A 15,033-nucleotide genomic window follows, 5' to 3' on the forward strand; every position below is an offset into this window, starting at 1 on the left:
AGCTACACTTTGTTTGTTACTTATTTTAGTGCTAGTTGTTGTTGGCAATCCATTTGTTGTTCGTGAGGATCATGGCTAGCCGCAGAGTGACCGCTCAGCAAGTTGTTCGCATGCTCGGAGTCGTCTTCAGTGGGCGTATGTAAGTGATGGGCCCTTGAGTGGCGCAGTCTGTCGATACGAGTGTTGTAATGTGCTGGGGCCGTGGCTGGCAGTGTGAATGGTCTTGTGCGTGTCATGTATGAAAGGTGTGTGAATGGACTGTAAAGCGGTTGGTGCCTTGTCGCGGCTTTACAGCTCACGAGCTGTGAGTCATTGGTTCAGTTTTTTGCCTTTCAGTTATTAACAGTGCATTTCATTTTTGTGAAATCTCTTGTTAATAAAATTTGATCCACTGAACCACTCACCCTCGTGCCAAATCCAACCAGTATGTGTGGTAAAAATGACAAAACCTGCTCCGCTGTAATCAGGCGTGGCAGCACACCTGTGACACACTAGGTGCCTCGGGTGGGACCCTGATGATGATGCATGCCACCAACTTGGTTGGTGGGTGAGGGGTCTTTTTCACATAACCTAAGTGTGTTTCTTTTCACAATTTTAGTGTTTGGCACATCACGGACGTATGTGCACACATCAAAATTATATATTACAAAAATACCTGTGTTTGGGGGGGGGGGGGGGGGGGGCACCTATGTACCTATGTTTTTGGTCCTGAGTGCGGCCTTCATCTAGGGAAACCTACAAAACCCAGACATTTTTTTAAACTAGACACCCCAAGGAGTCCAGGGAGGTCTGGCTTGCGTGGCTCCCCCAACATTTTCTTACCCAGACTCCTCTGTAAACCTCAAAATTTGCATTAAAAAAAAAGCATATTTTCCTGACTTTTCTTAGTAGGATCACCGCTCCAGCACAAAATTCCTACTCCCCAGTTTTCCCCTCAGTCTCCCAAGTAAAATGACACCTCACATATGTGGGTCCCCCAAGCAGAGTCCGTCTAAAGATGTATAAAAGAATGTCCTTATAAACTCGCTGTGCTATCCCCTCTATCGCTACAAGTTTTGGGCCTTATTCTGTTGCAGGCACACAAGAGAGGTATCATTTTTATCGGGAGACTTGGGGGAACGCTGGGTGGAAGGAACTTTGTGGCTCCTCTCAGATTCCAGAACTTTCTGTCACCGAAATGAGAGGAAAAGGTGTTTTTTTAGCCAAATTTTGAGGTTTGCAAAGGATTCTGGGTAACAGAACCTGGTCAGAGCCCCACAAGTCACCCCATCTTGGATTCCCCTAGGTCTCTAGTTTTAAAAAACGCACAGGTTTGGTAGGTTTCCCTAGGTGCCGGCTGAGCTAGAGGCCAAAATCTACAGGTAGGCACTTTGCAAAAAACACCTCTGTTTTCTTTCAAAAAAATGGGATGTGTCCACGTTGCGTTTTGGGGTCGTTTCCTGCCGTGGGCGCTAGGCCTACCTACACAAGTGAGGTATCATTTTTATCGGGAGACTTGGGGGAACATAGATTAGCAAAACAAGTGTTATTGCCCCTTGTCTTTCTCTACATTTTTTCCTTCCAAATATAGAAGTGTGTGTAAAAAAGACATCTATTTGAGAAATGCCCTGTAATTCACATGCTAGTATGGTCACCCCGGAATTCAGAGATGTGCAAATAACCACTGCTCCTCAACACCTTATCTTGTGCCCTTTTTGGAAATACAAAGGTTTTCTTGATAGCTATTTTTGACTCTTTATATTTCAGCAAATGAATTGCTGTATACCCGGTATAGAATGAAAACGCACTGCAGGGTGCAGCTCATTTATAGGCTCTGGGTACCTAGGGTTCTTGATTAACCTACAAGCCCTATATATCCCCGCAACCAGAGGAGTCCAGCAGACGGAACGGTATATTGCTTTCGATAATCTGACATTGCAGGGAAAAGTTAGAGTAAAACGTAGAGAAAAATTGATGTTTTTTTCACCTCAATATTTTTCTTTTTCAGTTGTTATTTTCTGCAGGAAACCCTTGTAGGATCTACACAAATGACCCCTTGCTGAATTCAGAATTTGGTCTACTTTTCAGAAATGTTTAGGTTTCTGGGATCCAACATTGGCTTCATGCCCATTTCTGTCACTGACTGGAAGGAGGCTGAAAGCACAAAAAATTGCAAAAATGGGGTATGTCCCAGTAAAATGTCAAAATTGTGTTGAAAAATTGGGTTTTCTGATTCAAGTCTGCCTGTTCCTGAAAGCTGGGAAGCTGCTGAGTTTAGCACCGCAAACCCTTTGTTGATGCCATTTTCAGGGGGAAAACCACAAGCCTTCTTCTGCAGCCACTTTTTCCCATTTTGTTTTTTTTAAAACTACATTTTCACTGTATTTTGGCTAATTTCTTGGCCTCCTTCAGGGGAACCCACAAAGTCTGGGTACCTCTAGAATCCCTAGGATGTTGGAAAAAAAGGACGCAAATTTGGCTTGGTTAGCTTGTGTGGACAAAAAGTTATGAGGGCCTAAGCGCGAACTGCCCCAAATAGGCAAAAAAAGGCCTGGCAAAGGAGGGGGGAAAAGGCCTGGCAGCGAAGGGGTTAATAGCTCTGCACTTACAAAGTCATGAGAAAATAGCTGGGAAGCTCTCCTCTGCAACTGACCTCCCACAAGTAATACAACTAGATTGGCCTCATCTGGATAAACCAAACCTCACCAAAAAAAAAAAAAAAAAAAAAAAAAAAAAAGAAACACACCATCCCTTGCTCAAAGTAGATACTGGTTGGATTCCATGGCCTGATATCAGCTGGAGTTGCAAAAAAGAGACAGGACACTTAGTTTTCAGGAAGATGCACCATTCAACCTATCTACGCAGAAATAGGTAAAACCAGATCACAAGTTCTAAACATACAATGGACACAACTAGCCTCAATCACTTTAGGTATACTCCCCCGCACCTCAAGCTAAAAAAGGATGACCACCTAATATGGGACACCCTAGTTATAACTGGACTTAAAACCATCCTCTCTGAAGGAAAAACCTATCCAAACTCTCCCCCTACACTTGGTGGGAATAGGTACAATTTACTAGGGAAGCAGCTAATTCCCTAAACTCCTATCTGAAATCAAATTCAAGAAAGAAAAGATATGGTTCAGATTAGACAACTACGTACTCACCGCACTTCCACAATCATACCCATCTCATAATCTTCCCCCTTGCCCACCACCACCACCACCACCTCCTCCTCCTCCTCCTCCTCCTCCCCACCCCCAAACACACCTCTCCCCCCCTCTGACTCTACTCTTCTCACGCTTTTCCATCCACCTTTTCAAATTTTTCTGCTCCAACATCTTACTATTTGGGATGACGCAATCAGCATTTCACTATCTTGATTTAGTACCCCCAGAATAAACAATCATCTCCCCATCAACAACTTACACTCATAAGGATACCTTCGCTCAACTTCTTACCCACCACACCGGTCATAATCAAAATATTGTACCATTGTGAAATGTCTCCCCACTGTATAAACATGTAATTGGTATACTTTCACAATGACTAATAGCTTGTTGTTATAAAATTTTAATATAAATGACAGGACTATATAAAAAGAAAGATTTTTTAAAAAAAAGCCTTTTGACGGTACACTTCACAGGTGTGAGCCAAGCAGGGAGCAGCGGGAAGCCGCACAGACCACAGGCGCCTCAATTGAGGCAGTGTACATAATATGATGTGGTTTGTGAAATGGAAGAGGTATTTCACCACCTTTTGAAATGGAGGACCCTTAACAGTAGATCTTTGCAATAAAATTTGGTGGTCAGATCTCCAGCACTCCACCTTTCTTCCACATGTCAGAAATTGACAGCTACTTTCCTAGTTTCACTATGAACGCTCCGGCATTTATTGCATGTAGTCATCAGCATTACTCCTGGGTGTATTACATGCCGAGGGGTAAGCCTGACCTCAGAATCTGCACTAAGATCCTCCTGGGACAGTCGATGGTGAGCCTCTGAAATCCTGGGAGAAGGATGCGTGCCAGCAACATCACATAGCTTGTGAGAGATTGTACATCCAAATGCTGCTGTGCATCACCCATTCCTATTCCGTGCTAGCACTGTAGTGGTTTTTGAGTCAGGTCTGCAACCTGTTTACTTCTTTACTAAGCTGTTCTGTGGGAAAAAGAGCACTTGTCCCTGACAGTGCTGAAAGTGTAGTGGGCCTATTACCTTCATATAGACTGGGGACTAGGACTATATTTTCGGACCTTGCAAATTGTTTCAGTCCAGATAAACCTGTACCCTTCTGTCCATATTTTACAGCTTTGGGAAATACGTTTTTATCACAGGACCAAGGAAAGAGATTTTCCTATAGCATCGGGTTTAGTCTTATGATGCGTTCTCGCTTGTGTGTAAAGTTGAAATGTTTGAAATGGAACAAAAATCCAAAATGCCAGTCTTAAAACGCACGAAATGCAAGTGTCATTCGAAAAAAAAGTTTTTTTTCGGCTAGAACCCTTGACACTCACAAAACACACCTTTTCTGGTTACCAGTTAACTGTTACAGTTCACAGTGTGATTTAGTTACTAGTCCATGTTCATCCATCCACCATGAGAGTGTTTTTAACATCGAAAGCAACATCAGTTTTGTTTTTTTAGACTGCTTTAGAAACCTAGAGCGAATTATACAGATTTATTCAGATCACAAAAGAACTACACAATGCTGAGAAGTCTAGGCATTTAGAAGGCATTTGTGCCACAGTGATAAAAACGCCTGTATGAGGCTTGTTCTAGCGTAACGGCGGTAGCCTACAATGCATATTGATAAAATAAGAATTGCATTTCTCTCCGCCTAGTCTTATGAAGGGATACATAATGAAAACTGTAAGACATAGTAACAAAATCTGATGCTGCCTGATGCCAGTTCAATAGCATTGTCATTCTGCACCTCTATAGTGTTTGCCATCAAACAGTTCCAAAGTAGGTCTCTAAACTGTACCACTGGTTTACCCTTTAAATATTGATTTATAACCACAATCCTACGTATGGACCTTGATTTTCAGATTTTCCTATACTTAATCCCACCCTACCATATGAAAGGCGACAAATGCAAATCTCGAACTTCCACTAAGATTCTGGGGACTACACACCAGTGAACCAATAGCAAAAAATGCACACATCAAGAAGAACAAAGCAATGACAAAGCCAATGGTGCTCGCCTGGATGAGATTTGTTGGCTTTGTCAATGTTTTTTAGACTAGTGGTAATGCAATGCGGCTGCTGTGCAGCATGGCTGAAAGTAAAAATTAAAAGCACTGCGACTCAGTCAAAGCTGGCCGAATTATACCCCTTTTTATTTTCAGTCATGTTCAAGAGCAGCCACGCTGTTGTGCAAACATGTAAAAATCCAATATATCTCAGAGGTGAGAGCTAATGACTTTGTGCCCCTCTAAGTGAGAATAAGCATTGGCAATCACGTACACCCCTTTTAAACTTTTTACCCTTGGGTTTTGACCAGTTTATAATGGACAACGTAATCTATGCTTAGGCTGTCTAACACCAGTTATTTGCATTCTAGGATTATAGTTCTGTTTTTATCCCTTAGAAGTAATGTTGGACATGCACAAGACCTGCTTCTAAAAAGCCTGTTTGGCACAGGGTAACACATGAACAGGGAGAAGGAGGCACTTGACGTTTAGTCTTATTTTACTCAAATATAAATCCTACTGAACTTGCTGGTTTTGTGACCTTAGGATGAAGGTGGAGTTTTCTTCTACAGCCAATGAGTGAATACATTATTTCAGTAAATCAAATGTTATACATTATCTTCTCAAGTTATGGAAAATGAAAAAAATTACCAAAAAAAGTATACATTGTCGAAGCTCCCCAGTTATCGTGCCATACCCTGGTCCTTTCTTTAGTCATATTCTGGTTCGCTTTTAAAACTGTATTCCTCTAAAATCTGACTTTTATGCATACACTTCATAGCACGTGGCTGTGTGCGAGTACGTTCAAGGATGCAAGACATGGCTTTACCAAGTCCTGCACTGGGCATTTCTCAGCAGTGCATCGGAGTACTGAGAAGAGACTGGAAAATGTGTGCAGTTTAAAAGACAGCTGCAAACTAATGCACCAAAAACATTTGAGTACAAGTTATTAATTTTAGGGTGGGGAAGAAAGATTAAAGACCTAAAATAAAAAATAAAAAAAATGACAACATAAAAATCAGAATTTGTAATCTTCACAGGGCAAATAACAAATGTCTGCAAACCTGCAGCAATTCGAGAAAGGAAGCGTTGAGGGAGGGGAATAGGGTGTGCCTCAAGCCGACCAGTGTGGCCGACGGAGGACACCTGTAAAGAAATCAATCAGTACTTGGCACATGCTCTACAAAGGGACAAGCAGATGGAGAATAAAAGGTAAATTCACTAACCAATGAGAAGCAAAGAAATGAGAATGACGATAAAGCGAACCAGTGTTAAGCAATAATCTAGCTCTAAACCCATGAGATTTAAAAATGAGACGGCACAAGGAAACCATGAGCCGCTCTGGATGTTAACTGGAAGAACCATGCTGGATGACTATTTGAACACAGACTGCTTTCTGACTTTCTTTCCCCTAACCTCTTTTCCAGGCTAAGGCAGGGGTAGATCCCAATCAAATTTTTTTTTTTTTTTTTCACGGTTATTCTTTTTGTGCACCTTTATCACTAAGTGGGCTTTATTAAATTATGTTTTGAAAGAACACCTAGCTTAATTCCACCATTTTGAAGCTTCTCGCACCACATGCCTCTGCAAAATATGGGAATATTCTAATATATAAAAGAAAGAAACTGAATCAGCAAGAAGGGCTAGAATTTTACTGGCCAGTATTTTCATGAAAGAGAATAGAATAAGGTCAGAAAGGAGGCAGCCTGAAGAGATGAAAAGTAAACATGGACTTACCATAGGAAGCCAAGCTTTGTCGCATTGTATGTTTATGTAGAACACAGTTATGGTGCTGGCTGAGCGCTGCTACTTCAAACCATCGCAGTAGGCTGTGTTAGCGATACTCTCGGATTTCTCTACAGTTCTAGGAATTTTCACTATAGGAACCATACCGAGGAAAATAAATGCCAGTGAAGTTTATGGGTTGAATTTAAAAAGGGACATCCCCCAATGTTTCCCCATCAAACCTTTATGGTCTCACCAGTTACTACTGCGGTTCCTGAACCACCTCTAAACCCCCAAGAAAGAGTTGCAGCAGAGACAACTCTGGTGACCTGCAAGAGATATGCGATCCTTGTTTCGCCTCCAAACCTGCCTCCATTCTGTGGCCGGCCGCTTTTTTGTTGTTTTTTTGTTTAGATATTGATATTGGTTTCACTGTGCCCGTTTTCACTTTATTTTAATAAACCAAGAGTGCCCCCCCATGCACCTTGCTATTGGCCCAAGCTTTCCTCCTCTTTCCCCACATGCACCTCCCTTACGGTATCAGTTCAGGGTGAGGAGCAGGCAAGCAGACTGTTAGCAGGAATGCAGTGTCAGAATCCATACGCCTCTTTTCATTTGCTTGCATAGCTTTTCTGCTATGGTGTCTGATCTAAAGCACATGTTATTCGAATTACCAAAACGGTCCCAAAAGGACACATCTGAGAAAGTAACAGGTAAAATACTAAAGAGTTTAACTTCACCTCAAAGAGGGTAGGATCTAGAATAGATCAAATATATTACATTTATAGGAGGAAACAGATGTGAAGTCTCGTACTTCACTGGTAGTCTAAGACTGAGACAGATTTCTACAGACTTGTTCGATGGCAGACCTTTAACACCCAGGCAAGGTAGTTCTTTCAGCATCTTGAAAGTTTTCCGCAAGGTTCCAGGGTCAATATATCAGACCAAAATATGACTGAGCATATTGTTTTTTGGCTAAAAAAGAAGCATATTACATTCATGCTTTTTTTGTTTAAATGTTTTTATAGATTTTTTCCAAAGCATACAATGCAGCAACAAGCACCAAAGAACGGATTGACAGGGTGCATCTCAGTGAGAAAGTATTACACAAACCCATGACAACAGCATTCATCCTTGAATGTAAACAGAGGAGTAGAAAAGAGGGACAGGAACACCAAGTACGTTATGCTTGGCAAAGTGTGTGTTAATGCAAGTTCATCACATTGGGGGTGAAGTTGCGGCAAACTGAGAAAGGCAGAAACAGTAAGAGACCTGGGGAGAGACTAGGAGCAGATGGATGGACCTAGAGGTTGCCACTAAAGGAGTAAAAAGGTGTGCCATGTAACCAGAGCCAGCTGAGAAACCAGGCCCACGGACTGAACAAACCATCCTAACAGGTGTGAAGGCTGTGGGGGCAGGTCTGGAGGGTTGGACTCAGGGAAGAGGTGTACCCTACTTAGGGTCCGTGAACTGGGACAATAGCTGGTCCCACACCAAAGCCATCGGGCAACAGCAAAGACACTGGTCTCAGCCTGCGTGTACAGACTTACAGCATGTTTTCAAGTTGCCCTGCTGAGAGGTGATATACTTTTCCACTTTGTTGTGATCGCCCATTCCACAAGCACCAGGGGCAGGTCTGTGAAGCAAATGGCAGTCTTATGTCTCCGACCTTCTGTATATGCCCAGGACCCTGGCTTTCCATGGAGTCAAACTAGAGTAGGCCCATGGTTTGCGATTCTGTGTGACCTCTGACCAGTAACTAGGAAGGCCATGACAACCCCTCAGCACGGATGAGGTCAGCTGCTGGAAATGTGCAGAGGACACGAGTGAGGCCGGCGGAAACATTCTGCGAATCTGTTGGGTGTTAAGATATGCCTTGTGTAAGAGACAAAACTGCAATTTGCAGGTATGCATTACGAGAAAACATTTGGGGGTAGGGGAGGTATTCCAGAGCGCGCTCTCATTTTTTGGCATGTAGAACCTTCTGCAAGCTCTGCCTCCCAGGTATCTTGCAAGGGCTGTAACAAATACAAACTGACGAGCCATCTGCAGTTACCCACTGTATGCAAAGCATGTATGAGCCTGTGTGGTAGGTTCAGAACTCTTCACTCGCCAGGTGTCTGAGGAAATGTGGGAGTAGGCAATAGATTAAAAAAACTGGTCGTACTCCGAGGGCCTCAAAGAATAATTGTCGATTCTCAAAGAGGTCTCCCAAAGTGGAGAGTCCAACTTGATCCCACAGTCGTAGATCTTGCCAACTAGGACGTCAGTATCTCTTAGGGAGTCACAGGAGAGGAAGGGTGGGAGGTGTACAGAGGGACATCTAGCAAGGAAGTGTAAGGACCCCAACTGAAAGCTAGGGAGACACCTAGGAAGTTATGGTCAGGATCGCAGCTAGGTCAGCCGGTGTGTGTGTTGGTGTTTGTTGGGGCTCAGAATCATTGGAATCCTCAGGAAAAATCACTGCAGCTGAGCAGCCACATAAAGCAATTCAAAATGGGGACCATCAAGACCCGTGACATCTGAGGGAAGCATCAGTTTAGATTAGGTTACCAGGCAGCAACAATTTTACTCGATAGGTTCACCCAGCATTGGTGGTTTTGGGGGGGGAGGGGGGAAAGACAAAGGGAGCCTCCACGAGTGTGTGGAATCAGCAGGGCCAAGGGTATCACTCTTGTGACCAGTGCTGCAGTAAACAGGCCAGAGGGTTACACCAGGTGCCAGTCAAAAGGGAGCTCTAACAGGTCAAGGCACCCTCCCATGCCCCTAGGCATAGCACCATAATAAGGCAAAGTACTTGGGCCCAAGACACCAGGCTCACTACAGTATAAGAGTGAGCCCACAAGTAGACCAGGTGTGGCGTCCCCATGCTGCTGGTACGGGCTGCTCCCTAGCATATTAAATCCACAGCATCAGCCATCTTAAGTCATTCCAGTTTTAGGGGAGGCTCCAGGAACTCCCTCACCTTAACAGTCGGTGCTCCTCCTCACCTACCTGTGCCACCGCTCAGTCCAGACATGCGGCTGGTGCAGTCAGAAAGTCCTGGTGGCTCAGTTAGGCCCAGCCATGCAGCCTCCAAGCGCCTCACCTCGTGGGTTAGCAGGGAGGCACCAAAGACATTCTCCAATTTGTTAGAGTGGGTTCCTAGTGCCCGACAAGTCTCCTCAACAAAATAATATAAGCAAAGCAGACTGGAGAGGTGGATCCACTGTTTTTCATCCGTCTTTTCTAGGCTGTTCTCCAGATACAGACTGTCAAAAGATGCTCCAGGTAATAGTCAGCCGGAAGTCCCCTCAACAGAGAAATAAAATGTGATCTTGTGGAACCTCGCTATAATCAGCCACAATGAACACTGATTAGGAAAAAAAAACGAATGTCTGGTTTCACCTAAAGTCTCCCCTTTCACCCTGAACAGACCGCATTACCACCTTTTGCAGCCACCATTTACTAAATGGCAGTGCTATAGGAGACTAATAAGCTCCTCTCAGGAAAAGGCTCAAATGAATTACTAAAGGAGTCTGGTCTTCTTTCTACTTTCTCCTCCCTCCAGCTTCAGAAGAGTCAGCAATACACTTCAACTGTCTGGGAATACAACCTCACTATCATCTTGTGCAAGGTAACAAGTCAGGGGTATCCAAAAATGGAACCCATAGGCCTCCATTACTCTGGCTCAAACACAATGCATGTACTACACAGGCCCCAAAGACTGACACACTCAGGATTATAGCACTAGTACCTGGATTAGCACATAGAACTGTAACTTTACATTATTGGGACAGTAGGACTCCAGTGACAAAGATAAAAAGGTCTGGTGACAACTACTGATGCACAAAACGTGGCAAGCTGCCACCAGTGGTCAACATGCTCAACCCATGACGGGGACATTAGGCCACTGTCAGCAAAATGATGATATGCTTGGTAACCCCTCCATCTCACAGGACAGGCCTGGAACTTTGATATCAAGGAACAGGCCTGGCCCTCTGTGCAAAAACTAAATTAGTGAGGGTAGAACCAAAATAATTTTGAAAATCCCACAGGATACTTAGGAGTACTCACGAGTGGAACAGGACTGTACACGATGCAGGGGACAATCCCGTTCCAACACCAATGTTGAAGGGATGGTTAACCACTACATGGCGAAAGGTAGAGAGGAAATGATGTGTGCCCTGTAGGATCACTCATTACTACTTGGACAGATTTCAAGAGAAAGCGCAGTTAAAGGAGACAGACAGCACCTCCAGCTTTGCTAGTAGTGACAAGCCACATACACAAATGCCTAGACTTCTACGTTTGCAGCTTAAGGACGTTTGTAAACTTGTGTATGGTAAAAAAAGGTTCACTGTTGGCTGTTTAAAGTTTTAGCTCTAGTAATGCACTTACCCGAATGGTCAGAAAATGAATTGTTCAATACTAACATTTGAGTATCTTTGCTCAGTGGTGCATTTAAGACCAAATAAGCTACCAAGTGTGCCATCCTACTACCGTATCAACTTGACGCCTGGGTTTACATACAATGTGTAAAAAATTATCTGGGTTTCTGAATTGTTTCATTAGCTTTAAACCTCTGGAATAAGTTTGCACTTACAAAGCGCTTCTGTAAGAGCAAATCTAGGTGACCACAGAGAAACAGACTGAGGGTTTAATAAACACTGACGCTGGCCTTTGCAGCTTCAATTCCACTATTAAACCAAGGGTAATTTGTCCAAATAAAAAAAAAAAAAAACACAAGGGGCATATGGGTGCTTTTGTTCTTTTCTGTTACAAAATGGAGTTTGAGTGACATTAGTGTAGATTACACTTGTCTGTTTCAAACTTTCATTTCCGAATTGCCCTTGTCAAGGGTAAGCATGGCATATTCTAAATTGTATATACCTCCTCTCTTCCCAAGTTTTTTTTTCTGTAACCAAGGGGATAAAAAGACCAACAGGTACCAACTTGTCTAAATCAGTATCTGGATACAGATATCACAGAACTGGTATTTGCACTAGTTACTGTGTAGAATTAAAGATGCAGACGACAGCAGATGTTTCTATAAAGGCAAGACATTAAAATATAGCAACACTGATTAGTAAGTGTTCCTAACACTGGTCAAGAAACAACAGCTTCAGAAATCTTATATAGAGAAAATAGTTGGCGCTCCATTGCAACATTTGAGATGACTTTGCAGTTACTTTACATATTGACACAAAGGCACTGCTACCACTAATTGTTATAAGGTTACTAGATGTCCTCCCTGATGCTAAAAAGTAAAGAAAGGGAATAACATGCCCTAACTGGCAATACATGTTCCTTATATGATGCATTTGTATTTAGTGATTTGGTGAGGCACAGCATTGCCCGATACAATCAAGCATTAAGGCATCCATCATAGCAAACAAACAATAGGAAATTTACAACGCCAACTGAATGTACTTTACATTTTTTTATATTCACAAATTTAAACAGACTTACACATGCAAAGCTGAGCCAGGAGCACGGAAAGGCTACCTGACTTTTCCCAAAGGATTCTATTCACCCTGTGTGGTGTTCTCCATAGCCGATAAGTCAGCGCAGTAGGAACAGAAGCCTCCTGTGCAAATGCATTTTTTCCTTCTCAGCGAGGAAAACATTTCTCATTTTAGTTAAAGTCCATTTTCTTTTCTATTTTGGAAGGTTAAATTAATCTAGTCCTTGGCTTGAGTAGAACTCCAATCATTTTCAGGGTGGAAACGTGTCAGAGAAGTTTCGGAATGCCCATAAACGTACATGTTTGTGAGTGCTTCCAGACTTTCATGGCAAACCATGCCTTGTAATATCCCCTTCCTACACCTGAAGAGAGATTTATTATCTCAAATTTCTGCGATGGAGAAATCTACAGTAGTAAATTGATTTAAGCTCAACAGGCTGTCTGAAAACAGGTGTGGTTTCCAGACAGGCAAATAAAAATCAAATTAAGTCACACAACTGTGTCCAAATTCACCTTTGTGAATAGAGATCTTTAATCTAAACATTTTCCTATCATATAGATGGTACACAAGCAGACAAACCTATTAATGATCAGTCGTGCTACAACCTAACATCTCCATTTAGAATACCCCTGAAAATGTTGTCATAAAGTCAAAGTAATAAGCAACACAAAAAAAGTTTTTCCAAAACAGCAGGGAAAGGGTCTGGACATAGTCCAGTGTACAATGCATACTGTTAACAGGACATGGTTTGTGACAGGATATTAGAGTGGAGTCCCAAAAAAACCAAGCTTCTTACCTTTTGTAATCCCTTCTCTGGTAGAAACATTTTCAAGTTACAGACACTTTACTTTAGAACTTACTCCAGGAGGTCAGGAGCCAGAGATTTTTCTCTATGAGTACCCCTCTGGGCTGTCGGTCAGCTCCGCGTCCATCATCAGAGTTGTGCGTGTGGCATATGACGCCGCACGACCTATATAAGCACCACCCGATGCACTGATGTCAGTTTCTTTTCAAGACTTCCACTCCAGAAGCGCAGAGCCATGAAGAGCAATGACCACTGGTGTGTCGAAACTAGGGCCCTGAAAGGGAAATCCCTGTCCCTAAAAATCAGTTCACAGAGCAAGAAGGATGGGTCAGTAAGGAATCTGCAACTAGGAAAAGGCCTATCATACAAGGCATTATCAAAGGTAACTTTTTCATCTGTTAGACACTTCTAGTTGCAGATTCCTTATCTTAGATACCCAAGGAATACTATCCTCGGAGGAGGCCCTGCAAACCAAGATCGTACTAGGAAGTCCTTCAGGACCGAATGGGCAAAGTATCCATTGGCTTCTGACCGGACTATCCAGGCAGTAGTGTTTGGTAAACGTGTGCAAAGATGCCCAAGTTGCTTCCTTGCGGCTGTCCAGGACTGCAACTCCGCAAGCTAAACGCAATAGTTGCAGCTGTCGCTCTGGTAGAATGAGCATGCAAACCCTCCAGGGGTTGCTTTTGTGCCAACATGTAGCACATTTTAATGCAAAGAACGGCCCATCTGGAGATGGTTCTCTTGTGCTCTGCCCGAACTTTCTTTGCACCCATATACTCAGAGTTCATCAGCCACCCGGAACTCTTTGGTACGATCAAGGTAGAACACCAATGCTCTTTTTGGGGTACAGCCAGTGGAGTCTCGCCTCTTCCTTATAATGAGTGGGGGTGCGCAAACGTTAGGCAAGGTGATGGACTGGTCCACACGAAAAGGCATAACCACCTTAGGGAGGAAAGAAGCCCTAGTGCAAAGCCCTACTTTATCAGCAAAGATGGTGAGGTAGGGAGGCTTAGGTAACAATGCCTTCAGCTCACTCAGCCTGCGGGCAGAGGTAATGGCCACAAGGAAGGCTGTTTTTAAAGTCAGAAGCCTTAAAGGGCAATTATGGAGCAGCTCAAGGAGCACATATTAGGGAGGTCAGAACCAAATTTAAAACCCACTGGGGCATGATGAAAGGGGATGGAAAAAACATGTGGGTAAGGCCTCTACGAACCTATTAACAAATGGAGACTTAGAAGGTTGATCATGTAATCAAAAAACTATTTTTTTTTTTAAATGGAGAGATAGCAGATAACCTTTGAGGGTGCCCAAGGCAGAGCCCAGCTCGTCCAAAGAAAGTATGTACAAAAGGACCTCAGTGCAAGGAGTGGGGAATTGACTGGAATCAACTACCATGTCTGAACAACATGCCACAAATTTCTTCCAACGACAGGCGTATATTTTGATGGAGGGACGCCTGCCAGCCAAGATAAAATTAGAGACTTCGGGCAGAAGGTCTGAAGCGGTCATCTGCTGCCACTCTCAACCCAAGAAGGCAAAGACTAAACTGGTTCGGGTGGAGAACCATCCCCAGCTGCTGCAAAAGAAGATCCTCCTGAAGGGCAGTCTTATTAGAGGATCGATGGCCATGCTCAACAGCTCAGGATACCAGACTCTCCGTGCCCAGTCTGGAGCTACCAGGATTACTCTGGCACGGTCTTTCTTGATCTTCTTGAGAACTATGGGCAGATGTGGTAGGGGTAAAAAGGCATACAGAGGTCTGAACTCCACTTGTGACGAAAAGTCACAGAGCGACTGCCACCTTGAAAATTCAACACGCAAAATTGCTGCCACTGCCCGCTCTCTGTGAAGGCAAACAGATCTAACCAAGGCTCTCCCTAC

General features: G+C 43.4%; 1 protein-coding gene across 4 annotated transcripts in view; it reads right to left on the reverse strand.

Annotated features, from left to right (window-relative positions):
* Positions 1–15,033, reverse strand: part of ZEB1 (zinc finger E-box binding homeobox 1) — a 351,889-nt gene that overhangs the window by 155,534 nt on the left and 181,322 nt on the right. The window lies entirely within an intron of this gene.

This window comes from Pleurodeles waltl, chromosome 10, assembly GCF_031143425.1.
Source record: "Pleurodeles waltl isolate 20211129_DDA chromosome 10, aPleWal1.hap1.20221129, whole genome shotgun sequence".
NCBI lineage: Eukaryota > Metazoa > Chordata > Amphibia > Caudata > Salamandridae > Pleurodeles > Pleurodeles waltl.